The sequence below is a fragment of the Hyperolius riggenbachi genome, chromosome 3, assembly GCF_040937935.1.
Source record: "Hyperolius riggenbachi isolate aHypRig1 chromosome 3, aHypRig1.pri, whole genome shotgun sequence".
Classification (NCBI taxonomy): Eukaryota; Metazoa; Chordata; class Amphibia; order Anura; family Hyperoliidae; genus Hyperolius; species Hyperolius riggenbachi.
The window spans coordinates 516,004,832-516,021,175 of NC_090648.1; the positions used below are offsets into that span (position 1 = coordinate 516,004,832).

At 49.6% G+C, this 16,344-nt stretch overlaps 1 protein-coding gene across 5 annotated transcripts in view; it reads right to left on the reverse strand.

The window, feature by feature from the left end:
* Positions 1-1,989: 1,989 nt before the first annotated feature.
* Positions 1,990-16,344, reverse strand: part of TCOF1 (treacle ribosome biogenesis factor 1) — a 120,968-nt gene continuing 106,613 nt past the window's right edge. For all 5 annotated transcript variants that reach the window (XM_068278413.1, XM_068278412.1, XM_068278415.1 and 2 more), the window contains one exon: positions 1,990-2,468. The gene's annotated coding sequence lies outside the window, so the exon portion shown is untranslated. The remainder of the gene's footprint in view (positions 2,469-16,344) is intronic.

The following is a 16,344-nucleotide window of genomic DNA, read 5'->3' on the forward strand; positions in this document are numbered from 1 at the left end:
CCCCCTCTTTTGAGTGTAATCACAAGTTGTAATATGATCTCTCCCCTGTCACATGACTGCCATGGCAGATAAGCTAATTTAAAAGCACAGGATGTTAACAATATAGCCATTTGGTTCCCAACTGCTTCTGAACTAAGATTCTGCTGATCCGCCTTACTGTTACCAATTTTTGCCTGGACTACTCATTGTCTGCCGCCTGCACTGTCCTTTTCCTGGATTTTGACAACTCTCTGCCTGCCGCCTGCACCGACCTTTGCCTGGATTTTGACTACTCTCTGACTGCATCGACCTCTGCCTGGATTTTGACTACTCTCTGCCTGCCGCCTGCACCGACCTCTGCCTGGATTTTGACTACTTTCTGCCTGCCGCCTGCACCGACCTCTGCCTGGATTTTGACTACTTTCTGCCTGCCGCCTGCACTGACCTCTGCCTGGATTTTGACTACTCTCTGCCTGCCGCCTGCACCGACCTCTGCCTGGATTTTGACTACGCTCTGCCTTCCGTCTAAGACTGATAGCAAAGGGAATAAAGTCTGAAAGGAATCACGCTTCTATTACCCTGATTGTGATGTCGCCCTTTGTGCCATTCCTGGTTTCAAAATATACCACACACGGGGGTGTAGTAGGCATATATGTACATACTGTATAGTCTGGTGCCTTATTTGTACAGTTTCACTATTTTTTAAGCTTATTCATAAATGTAATTTCAACAATTTTGTGTTCTAGACTTTTATTTATACGCAGGATGTCTACAAGACCTTTATTCTGACATATTTTGGTGAGTTACGACTTAAGAATTGGAGGCCTAAAATTCTTGAAAAATGATGCATTGAAGTTTCCAGAGACAGAACACAGCTTTCCATATTCCGGACTCATGCAAGCAGTGGTGCAACTACCAAACCCTTCCCCGCTGTCTGCAGTGATAAAAGCAGGGCTGTGGGAGTTGGTACAAAAATCATCTGGCTGCAACTCTGACTACTTAGTTTCTGAAACCTCCGACTCCAGGTACCTGAAATTGCTCCAACTCCGACTCCACAACCCTTGCAGGGCTATGGAGTAAGAACGAAAATCATCCAACTCAGACTGACTCCTCAGTTTACAAAACCACTACTCTGACTTCAAGTCCAGGTACCCAAAATTGCACAGATTCCTCAGCCCTGGATTAAAGACCACCTAAATTAGGCATAGTATACGCTAGTTACATCTTCTTCCAGAATCAGAAAAGGTTGCTGTTGCGCAGTGTTGTCCCAGGGCATTGTGGGAGATCATGTGATAGTTCTCACTTTACAGATAGGGAAACAAAGAACCCACACAGATTCACCTTGCCAGGAGTAAGGATGCCAGCACCACTGTTAAATGTAAGAATGGAAATGAATGTAAGGTAATATTTTATAATGGGAAAACACTGACTAAATAATGGATAAATTAATACAGGTAGTCCCCGACTTACGAACGCCCGACTTACAAACGACCCGCCGATACGAACGACATGGATTCTGTGTTTCCATGGGAACAAGTCAAACCTTTTTTTTTTTTTTTAATTGGACTTGTAGTTGAGAAAATGGATTGTAAAAATTTCAAAGAAAAAATGGCTTTTAAACTTGTATAAGCTGGTACAGAGGGCAGGTGACACAGAGGGGGACACTGGAGGCACAGGGGGGCACAGAGGTGACACAGAGGGGGACACTGGAGGCAGAGAGGGGCACAAAGGAGGTACAGGGGACAGAGATGGCACAATGTTCCGACTTAGGAACAGATTCAGGTTAAGAACGAACCTACAGTCCCTATCTCGTTCGTTAACCAGAGACTACCTGTACTGTAAAAAAAAAAAAAAAAAAAAAAAAAAAAAAAATCACCAATTTTATTCACTTAGATAAATTCAGTGAAGTGAGTTGCTGCTGCACTGTGAAGAGGAAGAGGAAGGGTGACCCCCTCCCCTCCCCCATCCCCTAAACGTGTCTTGATTTCCTGATATCAGAGACCACAGGGACACAGTCATACCATTTTATTAGTGCCAGTGTAGCTGTAAACATTATTTGTTTGCTTAGACTCATAATCAAAATGATACAGCAAGTCTCCAGCACAAGGGACTTCATCCAGTTATTACACTAAAATAAGCTACATAAAAAATACAAAATATTTTACAAGGGTTAAAGAAGGATCCCGCTATGTCACAGGGTGCGGAATCGGCGTCTCCAGGAGCGGCCACAGTCCAGGTGTATAAATATAGAACTCATTATGCACAGAGAGTAAATGCCAGTCACAGTAATGTCAGTGTGGGGTTCGGAAAACCCCGTTTCCTCAGATCCCGCCCACCCAAATGCGTCAGCAGTGGGAAAAGGAACTCCAAAAAACAGCTTAAAAAATAAAAGTGAAATCCTCCTCTTCTTGTTTCTTGGGGATGACGACGGTGATAAAAATATACATTTACATATATAACAGCTGTCGCTGGTCTCTTCTGCTGTACACCTGCAGGGAAAAGGACAAAGTGTTATAAAAGACTTCCTGTAAAATGGCTTTCTTAGAAAGACCAATCAGACATCTATAGCAGGGGTAGGGAAGCTATGGCTCGGGAGAACCTGTACGGCAGGGGTAGTGAACCTATGGCTCGGGTGTACCCTGTACGGCAGGGGTAGGGAACCTATGGCTCGGGTGTACCCTGTACGGCAGGGGTAGGGAACCTATGGCTCGGGTGTACCCTGTACGGCAGGGGTAGGGAACCTATGGCTCGGGTGTACCCTGTACGGCAGGGGTAGGTAACCTATGGCTCGGGTGTACCCTGTACGGCAGGGGTAGGGAACCTATGGCTCGGGTGTACCCTGTACGGCAGGGGTAGGTAACCTATGGCTCGGGTGTACCCTGTACGGCAGGGGTAGGGAACCTATGGCTCGGGAGTACCCTGTACGGCAGGGGTAGGGAACCTATGGCTCGGGAGTACCCTGTACGGCAGGGGTAGTGAACCTATGGCTCGGGTGTACCCTGTACGGCAGGGGTAGTGAACCTATGGCTCGGGTGTACCCTGTACGGCAGGGGTAGTGAACCTATGGCTCGGGTGTACCCTGTACGGCAGGGGTAGTGAACCTATGGCTCGGGTGTACCCTGTACGGCAGGGGTAGGGAACCTATGGCTCGGGTGTACCCTGTACGGCAGGGGTAGGGAACCTATGGCTCGGGTGTACCCTGTACGGCAGGGGTAGGGAACCTATGGCTTGGGAGTACCCTGTACGGCAGGGGTAGGGAACCTATGGCTTGGGAGTACCCTGTACGGCAGGGGTAGGGAACCTATGGCTTGGGAGTACCCTGTACGGCAAGGGTAGGGAACCTATGGCTCGGGTGTACCCTGTACGGCAGGGGTAGGGAACCTATGGCTCGGGTGTACCCTGTACGGCAAGGGTAGGGAACCTATGGCTCGGGTGTACCCTGTACGGCAGGGGTAGGGAACCTATGGCTCGGGAGTACCCTGTACGGCAGGGGTAGGGAACCTATGGCTCGGGTGTACCCTGTACGGCAGGGGTAGGGAACCTATGGCTCGGGTGTACCCTGTACGGCAGGGGTAGGGAACCTATGGCTCGGGTGTACCCTGTACGGCAGGGGTAGGGAACCTATGGCTCGGGTGTACCCTGTACGGCAGGGGTAGGTAACCTATGGCTCGGGTGTACCCTGTACGGCAGGGGTAGGGAACCTATGGCTCGGGTGTACCCTGTACGGCAGGGGTAGGGAACCTATGGCTCGGGTGTACCCTGTACGGCAGGGGTAGGGAACCTATGGCTCGGGTGTACCCTGTACGGCAGGGGTAGGGAACCTATGGCTTGGGAGTACCCTGTACGGCAGGGGTAGGGAACCTATGGCTCGGGTGTACCCTGTACGGCAGGGGTAGGGAACCTATGGCTCGGGTGTACCTGTACAGCAGGGGTAGGGAACCTATGGCTCGGGTGTACCCTGTACGGCAGGGGTAGGGAACCTATGGCTCGGGTGTACCTGTACAGCAGGGGTAGGGAACCTATGGCTCGGGTGTACCCTGTACGGCAGGGGTAGGTAACCTATGGCTCGGGTGTACCCTGTACGGCAGGGGTAGGGAACCTATGGCTCGGGTGTACCCTGTACGGCAGGGGTAGGGAACCTATGGCTCGGGTGTACCCTGTACGGCAAGGGTAGGGAACCTATGGCTCGGGTGTACCCTGTACGGCAGGGGTAGGGAACCTATGGCTTGGGAGTACCCTGTACGGCAGGGGTAGGGAACCTATGGCTCGGGTGTACCCTGTACGGCAGGGGTAGGGAACCTATGGCTCGGGTGTACCTGTACAGCAGGGGTAGGGAACCTATGGCTCGGGTGTACCCTGTACGGCAGGGGTAGGGAACCTATGGCTCGGGTGTACCCTGTACAGCAGGGGTAGGGAACCTATGGCTCGGGTGTACCCTGTACAGCAGGGGTAGGGAACCTATGGCTCGGGTGTACCTGTACAGCAGGGGTAGGGAACCTATGGCTCGGGTGTACCCTGTACAGCAGGGGTAGGGAACCTATGGCTCGGGTGTACCCTGTACAGCAGGGGTAGGGAACCTATGGCTCGGGTGTACCCTGTACAGCAGGGGTAGGGAACCTATGGCTCGGGTGTACCCTGTACGGCAGGGGTAGGGAACCTATGGCTCGGGTGTACCCTGTACGGCAGGGGTAGGTAACCTATGGCTCGGGTGTACCCTGTACGGCAGGGGTAGGGAACCTATGGCTCGGGTGTACCCTGTACAGCAGGGGTAGGGAACCTATGGCTCGGGTGTACCCTGTACAGCAGGGGTAGGGAACCTATGGCTCGGGTGTACCCTGTACAGCAGGGGTAGGGAACCTATGGCTCGGGTGTACCCTGTACGGCAGGGGTAGGTAACCTATGGCTCGGGTGTACCCTGTACGGCAGGGGTAGGGAACCTATGGCTCGGGTGTACCCTGTACGGCAGGGGTAGGGAACCTATGGCTCGGGTGTACCCTGTACGGCAGGGGTAGGGAACCTATGGCTTGGGAGTACCCTGTACGGCAGGGGTAGGGAACCTATGGCTCGGGAGTACCCTGTACGGCAGGGGTAGGGAACCTATGGCTCGGGTGTACCCTGTACGGCAGGGGTAGGGAACCTATGGCTCGGGTGTACCCTGTACGGCAGGGGTAGGGAACCTATGGCTCGGGTGTACCCTGTACGGCAGGGGTAGGGAACCTATGGCTCGGGTGTACCCTGTACAGCAGGGGTAGGGAACCTATGGCTCGGGTGTACCCTGTACAGCAGGGGTAGGGAACCTATGGCTCGGGTGTACCCTGTACGGCAGGGGTAGGGAACCTATGGCTTGGGAGTACCCTGTACGGCAGGGGTAGGGAACCTATGGCTCGGGAGTACCCTGTACGGCAGGGGTAGGGAACCTATGGTTCGGGTGTACCCTGTACAGCAGGGGTAGGGAACCTATGGCTCGGGTGTACCCTGTACGGCAGGGGTAGGTAACCTATGGCTTGGGAGTACCCTGTACGGCAAGGGTAGGGAACCTATGGCTCGGGTGTACCCTGTACAGCAGGGGTAGGGAACCTATGGCTCGGGTGTACCCTGTACGGCAGGGGTAGGGAACCTATGGCTTGGGAGTACCCTGTACGGCAGGGGTAGGGAACCTATGGCTCGGGAGTACCCTGTACGGCAGGGGTAGGGAACCTATGGTTCGGGTGTACCCTGTACAGCAGGGGTAGGGAACCTATGGCTCGGGTGTACCCTGTACGGCAGGGGTAGGGAACCTATGGCTCGGGTGTACCCTGTACGGCAGGGGTAGGGAAGCTATGGCTTGGGAGTACCCTGTACGGCAGGGGTAGGGAACCTATGGCTTGGGAGTACCCTGTACGGCAGGGGTAGGGAACCTATGGCTCGGGTGTACCCTGTACGGCAGGGGTAGGGAACCTATGGCTTGGGTGTACCCTGTACGGCAGGGGTAGGGAACCTATGGCTCGGGTGTACCCTGTACGGCAGGGGTAGGGAAGCTATGGCTCGGGTGTACCCTGTACGGCAGGGGTAGGGAACCTATGGCTCGGGTGTACCCTGTACGGCAGGGGTAGGGAAGCTATGGCTTGGGAGTACCCTGTACGGCAGGGGTAGGGAAGCTATGGCTCGGGTGTATCCTGTACGGCAGGGGTAGGGAAGCTATGGCTCGGGTGTACCCTGTACGGCAGGGGTAGGGAACCTATGGCTCGGGTGTACCCTGTACGGCAGGGGTAGGGAACCTATGGCTTGGGTGTACCCTGTACGGCAGGGGTAGGGAAGCTATGGCTTGGGAGTACCCTGTACGGCAGGGGTAGGGAAGCTATGGCTCGGGTGTATCCTGTACGGCAGGGGTAGGGAACCTATGGCTCGGGTGTACCCTGTACGGCAGGGGTAGGGAACCTATGGCTCGGGAGTACCCTGTACAGCAGGGGTAGGGAAGCTATGGCTCGGGTGTATCCTGTACGGCAGGGGTAGGGAACCTATGGCTCGGGAGTACCCTGTACAGCAGGGGTAGGGAACCTATGGCTCTGGGATGTACCCTGTACAGCAGGGGTAGGGAAGCTATGGCTCGGGTGTATCCTGTACAGCAGGGGTAGGGAACCTATGGCTCGGGAGTACCCTGTACAGCAGGGGTAGGGAACCTATGGCTCGGGAGTACCCTGTACAGCAGGGGTAGGGAAGCTATGGCTCGGGTGTATCCTGTACAGCAGGGGTAGGGAACCTATGGCTCGGGAGTACCCTGTACGGCAGGGGTAGGGAACCTATGGCTTGGGTGTACCCTGTACGGCAGGGGTAGGGAACCTATGGCTCGGGTGTACCCTGTACAGCAGCGGTAGGGAACCTATGGTTCGGGTGTACCCTGTACAGCAGGGGTAGGGAACCTATGGCTCGGGTGTATCCTGTACAGCAGGGGTAGGGAACCTATGGCTCGGGTGTACCCTGTACAGCAGGGGTAGGGAACCTATGGCTCGGGTGTACCCTGTACGGCAGGGGTAGGGAAGCTATGGCTCGGGAGATGTGGCTCTTCTGATGGCTGCATCTGGCTCACATACATCAGTAAGGCCTGGAACCCACTGAAAACCGCAAACGCAAAACGCAACCGCTAGCGTTTTGTCTGAGCGGTTTGCAAGCGGATTCATGCACGTTTTTGGTCGTGTTTTGCAACATTGTATTTTTTCCCCAGCGGGTGCGTAGCGTTTTGCGTTTCGCGGTTTTATCCTGATTGGTCCTGTGAATTATTTTTCATTTTGTTACAGTGTGCTGAACCGCAAAACGCTAGCAAAACCGCTCAGTTTAGGTTTTGCTGAGCGTTTCCGCTAGCGGTTCAATACTTTACATTGAAGCGCTAACGCTCCCAAAATGCTGCACGTCCTGCGTTTGCGTTTCTGAGAAACGCAAACGCTCCTGTGGAAGTTGCCCCATCCATTAACATTAGCCCAGCGTTTTGGCAAACTGCTAGCGGATCGCAGTGCTGCCAAAACGCTGCCAAAAGCGCTCCTGTGGGTTCCAGCCCTAAGGGTTGATTCAGTGAGTTACACAGCTCAGCAGCGCAGCTTAGGCCCCATTCACACTTAGAAATGCAAAACGCCGGAGATTTTTTCTGGCGTTTTGCAGGAGTGATTTTTCCACGGAAAAAAAAAATCACTGAACACTGCTGCGATTTTGCCGCGAACGCGTTTAGCGCTTCTATAGCACTGAAACGCAATTGCCGGGAAATCGCCTGAAAATGGTGCAGTCTACGCGTTTGCGTTTTTGGGCGATTTGCGGCAATTAGCGCAAATTGCCCAAGTAAGACCAGGCCCATAGGGTTTCATTACGCTAGCGCTTTTAAAAAGCGATTGTGGCAGCGCAAGTAAAATTTTCAAAGTAGGAACACTACTGCTGTAGCATGCACTACTAACTTACTCACTACTGCTGTATCATGCACTACTAACTTACTCACTACTGCTGTAGCATGCACTACTGACTTACTCACTACTGCTGTATCATGCACTACTAACTTACTCACTACTGCTGTAGCATGCACTACTGACTTACTCACTACTGCTGTATCATGCACTACTAACTTACTCACTACTGCTGTAGCATGCACCACTTACTCACTACTGCTGTATCCTGCACTACTAACTTACTCACTACTGCTGTAGCATGCACTACTAACTTACTCACTACTGCTGTAGCATGCACTACTAACTTACTCACTACTGCTGTAGCATACACTACTGACTTACTCACTACTGCTGTATCATGCACTACTAACTTACTCACTACTGCTGTAGCATGCACTACTAACTTACTCACTACTGCTGTAGCATGCACTACTAACTTACTCACTACTGCTGTAGCATACACTACTGACTTACTCACTACTGCTGTATCATGCACTACTAACTTACTCACTACTGCTGTAGCATGCACTACTAACTTACTCACTACTGCTGTAGCATACACTACTGACTTACTCACTACTGCTGTATCATGCACTACTAACTTACTCACTACTGCTGTAGCATACACTACTGACTTACTCACTACTGCTGTAGCATGCACTACTGACTTACTCACTACTGCTGTATCATGCACTACTAACTTACTCACTACTGCTGTATCATGCACTACTAACTTACTCACTACTGCTGTATCATGCACTACTAACTTACTCACTACTGCTGTAGCATACACTACTGACTTACTCACTACTGCTGTAGCATGCACTACTAACTTACTCACTACTGCTGTATCCTGCACTACTAACTTACTCACTACTGCTGTATCCTGCACTACTAACTTACTCACTACTGCTGTAGCATGCACTACTAACTTACTCACTACTGCTGTATCCTGCACTACTAACTTACTCACTACTGCTGTAGCATGCACTACTAACTTACTCACTACTGCTGTAGCATACACTACTAACTTACTCACTACTGCTGTAGCATACACTACTAACTTACTCACTACTGCTGTAGCATGTACTACTCACTTACTCACTACTGCTGTAGCATGTACCACTAACTTACTCACTACTGCTGTAGCATGCACTACTAACTTACTCACTACTGCTGTAGCATGTACTACTAACTTACTCACTACTGCTGTAGCATGCACTACTAACTTACTCACTACTGCTGTAGCATGCACTACTGACTTACTCACTACTGCTGTAGCATGCACTACTAACTTACTCACTACTGCTGTAGCATACACTACTAACTTACTCACTACTGCTGTAGCATGCACCACTAACTTACTCACTACTGCTGTAGCATGTACTACTAACTTACTCACTACTGCTGTAGCATGCACTACTAACCTACTCACTACTGCTGTAGCATGCACTGCTAACTTACTCACTACTGCTGTAGCATGCACTACTAACTTACTCACTACTGCTGTAGCATGCACTACTAACTTACTCACTACTGCTGTAGCATGCACCACTAACTTACTCACTACTGCTGTAGCATGCACTACTAACTTACTCACTACTGCTGTAGCATACACTACTAACTTACTCACTACTGCTGTACCATGCACTGCTAACTTGCTCACTACTGCTGTAGCACGCACTACTAACTTACTCACTACTGCTGTAGCATGCACTACTAACTTACTCACTACTGCTGTAGCATACACTACTAACTTACTCACTACTGCTGTAGCATGCACCACTAACTTACTCACTACTGCTGTAGCATGTACTACTAACTTACTCACTACTGCTGTAGCATGCACTACTAACATACTCACTACTGCTGTAGCATGCACTGCTAACTTACTCACTACTGCTGTAGCATGCACTACTAACTTACTCACTACTGCTGTAGCATGCACCACTAACTTACTCACTACTGCTGTAGCATGCACTACTGACTTACTCACTACTGCTGTAGCATGCACTACTAACTTACTCACTACTGCTGTAGCATGCACTACTGACTTACTCACTACTGCTGTAGCATGTACTACTCACTTACTCACTACTGCCGTAGCATGCACTACTAACCTACTCACTACTGCTGTAGCAAGCACTACTCACTTACTCACTACTGCTGTAGCATGCACTACTAACTTACTCACTACTGCTGTAGCATGCACCACTTACTCACTACTGCTGTATCCTGCACTACTAACTTACTCACTACTGCTGTAGCATGCACTACTAACTTACTCACTACTGCTGTAGCATGCACCACTAACTTACTCACTACTGCTGTAGCATGCACTACTAACTTACTCACTACTGCTGTAGCATGCACCACTAACTTACTCACTACTGCTGTAGTATGCACTACTAACTTACTCACTACAGCTGTAGCATGTACTACTAACTTACTCACTACTGCTGTAGCATGCACTACTAACTTACTCACTACTGCTGTAGCATGTACTACTAACTTACTCACTAATGCTGTAGCATGTACTACTAACTTACTCACTACTGCTGTAGCATGTACTACTAACTTACTCACTACTGCTGTAGCATGTACTACTAACTTACTCACTACTGCTGTAGCATGTACTACTGACTTACTCACTACTGCTGTATCATGCACTACTAACTTACTCACTACTGCTGTAGCATGCACTACTCACCTAATCACTACTGCTGTAGCATGCACTACTAACTTACTCACTACTGTTGTATCCTGCACTACTAACTTACTCACTACTGCTGTAGCATGTACTACTAACTTACTCACTACTGCTGTAGCCTGCACTACTAACTTACTCACTACTGCTGTAGCATGTACTACTCACTTACTCACTACTGCCGTAGCATGCACTACTAACCTACTCACTACTGCTGTAGCATGTACTACTAACTTACTCACTACTGCCGTAGCATGCACTACTAACCTACTCACTACTGCTGTAGCATGCACTACTAACCTACTCACTACTGCTGTAGCATGTACTACTAACTTACTCACATATCAGCCTTACCACGTAGCAACCAGACTACAAAGGCATCAGCAACATCATGCAGCAGCAGCAGCAGCAGAAGTCACATCCATAGTAAGAAGTATTTTATTCATCATTGGTTAGCAACAGCATAACAATGTTATTAAAAAGAATTCAGAGACTTCTTGTACTTTAACCACTTTCCCCACCACTACAGTATATCTACGTCAGCTGTGGCACCCTCCAAGCCACAGCCACGTAGATATACTGACCTGGCTGCAGCCCTGCTGTGCACGGTCAGGTGCGCTTCAGAGCGCACCCTCCGGCACTGTCAGCTGCAATACTAATTGGCGGGAGGGAACATGTTCCCTTTTGGCCAATTAGTCCACCCCCCTCCCATGAACGATGGCTGCAGTAGTGAACTGCAGTGATCCTTCATCTGTCCCCCTCGGCGCACAAATAGTAAAAACAAATGCACAAGCAGGCAGTCTCACTCACCTTACCTCGGTCCTGCGACTGTCCTGAAGGCTGATCCTCCAATCCCCGCTCTGCAGTCAGCCGCATATTGCCGGAAACCCGGGTCCCGGCAATATGCGGCTGACTGCAGAGCGGGGATCGGAGGATCGGACTTCAGGACAGTCGCAGGACCGAGGTAAGGTGAGTGAGACTGCTTGCTTGTGCATTTGTTTTTACTATTTCTGCACGGAGGGGGCTTCCCTTATGGGGGGGGGGGCATCTGGCTATCGATCCTGGGGGGTGGGGGCAGGATATATAAAAGGGGGGGTTCATGTTTGCTGGGGGGCATCTAATTGACTAAGGGGAGGGGGGGATTTACTAATTTGGAGCATCTGGGCACCTGGGGGGCAATAATCATATACTGGGGGCATATTTGGCTATAATGGGGGCAGTACTAATCCTGGGGGTACATTTGGCCATAATGGGGGTAATCCTGTTCCGGGGACACATATGGCCATGAAGAGGGGCACTATTCCTGGGGGTGCGTCTGTCAATCTTTTCTGGGGCTTTCAAACTCAGGGGACATATGTGGCTATGCTAGGGGGGCTGATATTGGGGACACATCTGGCTATACTGGGGGAGGCGGTGATACTGGGGACACATCTAGATATCTATACTGTGGCAACTTTAACTGGCGGCACAGTTTTTATGTCAAATCGCACTTTTTATTTCCAAATAGAATTGGTCAAAATGTAGAAATAATGCATTTTTTTAAATTATCCCACTTTATCCCATTACAATGCATAGAAAGGAACATTTCACTTCGTACCAAATACCCTCCAATGAAAGCTTAGTTTGTCTTGAAAAAAATGATATATAGATCATTTACGTGGCACTAGTAGAGATGAAGTTATTGCTGATTAAAAAGGGACACCGCTAAAGCGTCAAAACTGCTCTGGTCAATAAGGGGAAAACAAGGTCTGGATGTGAAGTGGTTAACCTCCTGGGTGTTACGGACGAGCGCAGCTCGTCCAGTAACGCCGCAGTGCATTGCTCAGGCCCTGGTGGGCCGATTTGCATATTTTTTTTTCCAAACACGCAGCTAGCACTTTGCTAGCTGCATGTTTGTTGCAATCGCCGCCACTCACTGGCACGAAAGAAGGCCCCCCCTCCCGCAGACCCTTTGTGCAGTCTGGCCAATCACCTATGGGGTGGATCGGGACTCCCCCTGACGTCACCACGCCGATGACGTCATTCCGATCGTCGCCATGGGGGAAGCCCATACAGGAAATCCCGTTCAGAACGGGATTTCCTGTTGGGTATGATCGCCGTCGGCGATCGGAGGGGTGGGCGTGATAGCGAAGGGAGGGGGGGAAGCATGTAGCTAGCACTAGGTTAGCTACATGTTTAAAAAAAAACCTCCCGCGGCCGTGCGCCCCGCAATTAATAAAAAACCGCCAGGGAGGTTAAAAGTGTTGGTCTTGTATAAAATACACGCATGTACTTGTATTTAGTTTGAAACCTATTGTATGGCTCTATCTCTGGTATTACATTATGGCTCTCTCAGCCATAAAGGTTCCTGACCCCTGATCTAGACACAGCCAATGAAATATAGGGGGGTCCATACATTACTCAATATCATGGCTGGATCAATTTTCCGATTCCATAATCGGTTCTGCAGCATGGCCACCCAATCGATGTTTTTTAACCAAAATCAGCCAAGTGGCTCAATCAGGAATGGCAGAAAATGCTCGGTTGCAATGGCTCCTGAACTCCTCTCACATACTAGCCCCTCCCCCCCCCCAACCACCGACCAACCAGTCAACCTGCCCACAAGACTAACTGATCAGATTTTTCATGTCACTGTTTTCTATGATGTTACGGTTTCTTGGTTATTACACTAACTGCATGTTGTGCGCCAATCTTCTGTTCTATCCTCTACTTGATCTTTGTATTATGCCAAACCCAATTCCGGACAGGACCCAATCATGCTTGGCGAAATAGACGGCTCAGATTAGAGATCGCAATCCCCCGCTGATGTCCTGCAAATGCAACGCATTTCGCTTATAGTGGTAAAACGCGTTGTCTAGAGGAATAAAGTTATTATTTTTGTAGCTTTAAGGTAGGATTCCGTTATACACATGTACACAACAACTACTGGGCGCCTCCTGTTCCCCATTACTTCCCCCTTAAGGGACACCAGCTATTGGATTCTTCCACCTAGCTGGTCTTTGCTTTTCTTTTTAGCAATTCTGCAAGATTTTTCTGCATTTCTGAACATGCGGTAAAAACGTGCAGTAAAGTGCGGTATTTCAGCAGTAAGCATGCAGTAAATAAGTAATAGTAGTCTTTAATTGTCATAAGTTAGGATAGTCTTTAGAAGATTTTTTTTTTGAGGGCGAGAAGGTGTATTTGATTATGTAGCAACCTATGACAAGTATATTTATAGGCAACCCTTATAAAAAAAATCCAGTAATTATTTGGAGTTTTATTTCTACTATTTTTTATTACACAGCCTGAATAGGAACGCCACTAACTGCAGAATGCATAGAAATTGACTTTACCTCCAGGTACAGGCAGCTCTTACACTGACTGGTAAATCATGTGCTCACAGAAATTACCACATAATTTACCTCATGAGGGAAACCATGACTAAAACCTACCAGAATTGCCAATTATCATTACCTCATGAGGTAAATGACCATACAGGAGGTAATTGGTTTGAAAACCCTACCAGGATTGAGGCCCATGTGTCTTCCAGTAATTTTCATGGAGAGCGCATTATGGAGAGAGCGCATTATGGAGAGAGCGCATTATGGAGTGAGCGCATTATGGAGAGAGCGCATTATGGAGAGAGCGCATTATGGAGTGAGCGCATTATGGAGAGAGCGCATTATGGAGAGAGCGCATTATGGGGAGGGTGCATTTTGGGGAGAATGGGAAAGATCCTCTGTTTTTGAATGGAGTCACCTTCATGTTACCATCCAGTATCTTGCAATGACGGAACTCGCTGTATTAGCGAGATGCCTGGTCAGCAAGTTCTTACATTCATGTACAGACCAGCGGAACGGCCTATATTTTAGCATTAAATCTTTTTATTGAGTTTTATAAACAAAGAACATGCAGGGTGAAGACCAGGTACTTCAGCTGGATACATACATCAATACACCAACATCCTTTGTATACAGGGCCGGATTACCGACCAGGCAACAAAAGCAGTCGCTTGGGGCCCCATTCAGAGTCAAAGGGGCCCCATCAGCACATAAACCAGCCCTTGCCATCCTGTCAACGGTGGCTGGGTGGTATAATGGTTAAAGGGACTCTGAGCAGTGCAGTAACTATGGAAAGATGCATATCATTTTAAAGCTCTCTTTCTCCTCTTTCCAATGATATATAAACGTCTGCTCTATGCCTTTTAGTTTGATATTTTTGCGATCGAAATCGCGGCCACAGGACGACTTTTCTCCAAAGTCAGCGGTGGCTGGATGGTATAATGGTTAAAGGGACTCTGAGCAGTGCAGTAACTATGGAAAGATGCATATCATTTTAAAGCTCTCTTTCTCCTCTTTCCAATGATATATAAACGGCTGCTCTATGCCTTTTAGTTTTTGATATTTTCGCGATCGAAATCACGGCCACAGGACGACTTTTCTCCAAAGTTGGCAGCTCGATTCAGCACAATGCAATGAAATATAAGGAACCCAGGGGGATATAATTACAAACATCATGCTGGTAGGTGTGAGGATGTAATGAATTAGTTGTGGGTATGCTTAAAGGCATATCCACACACAGGCACTGCTTGGAGTCCCTTTAAGGGCTCTGCCGCTGACACAGGAGACCAGGGTTCGAATCTCAGCTCTGCCTGTTCAGTAAGCCAGCACCTATTCAGTAGGAGACCGTAGGCAAGTCTCTCTAACACTGCTACTGCCTATAGGGCGCGTCCTAGTGGCTGCAGCTCTGGCGCTTTGAGTCCACCAGGAGAAAAGCGCGATATAAATGTTATTTGTCTTGTCTTGTCAAATGATGCAGTGCACTGCTGATTGTCTTCAGAGCCAGGCTCTCCTCCTAGGTCCCCCTCCTGCTACTGTGCGCTCTGCCGCTGCCCACTCCTCCCTCCCTTCCCACAGAGCACCACAGCTGCAGCAAGAATGATAGCAGCAGATGGCAAACACTCACTCACCTATCCATGATCCAAGCGATAGAGATCCCCTCATCTGAAACCCATCTGTCTCTTCTACAGTGCAGCCGCTCGCTCTGAACTTCCTGATTCTCAGATCAGACAGGAAGTAGGAAGTAGTAATAGTAGTAGTAACAGAGCGGCAGCACTCTAGAGGAGACAGATGGGCTCCGGATGACGGGTCCTCTATTGCTTGGATCGCAATAGGTGAATGTGAGTCATCCGGTGCTGTCATTCTCCCCCACTGCGCCTGCCTTCTCTGCTGGACTATCGTATTCACTGGGATGGAGGCTGCATGGTGGCTGTCTAGTTTGGGAGGAAATCGGTTGTTTGGTGGTGGGGGTGGTTATGTAATTCTGTCTGGGGAGCGGCTTCCGGTTTTGCGGTGTCCAGAGCTTTCTGCTATTGCCAGGCTGGAGATGCAGGGGGAAAGTGCTGCTGCTGTGATATCTGGCACCCTCTTCACAGGGGTGCCCCAGCCCCTGAGTGCAAATGTCCCAGCCATTCATCTCTCACTCTGCATTTTGCCGCTGCCATTCCCTGCATTGTGCACCCACAGAGGAAAGCGGACTGTTGCCTATAGCAACCAGTAGCTCGGCTGCCCCGGTGTGTGCGGCATATTGCTGTGCAGCTGCATCTTCTGATTCTATTACGACATGATGGGGGGCCCAAATCAGTTACTTTGCTTAGGGCCCCATTTAGCCTTAATCCGGCTCTGTTTGTATACATCCAACAAGTTGTACAAGAGGAGCTCTCAACTCTGTAGCCAGAAACGTATCACCCCCACAGAGTCAGCTGTACAAGTC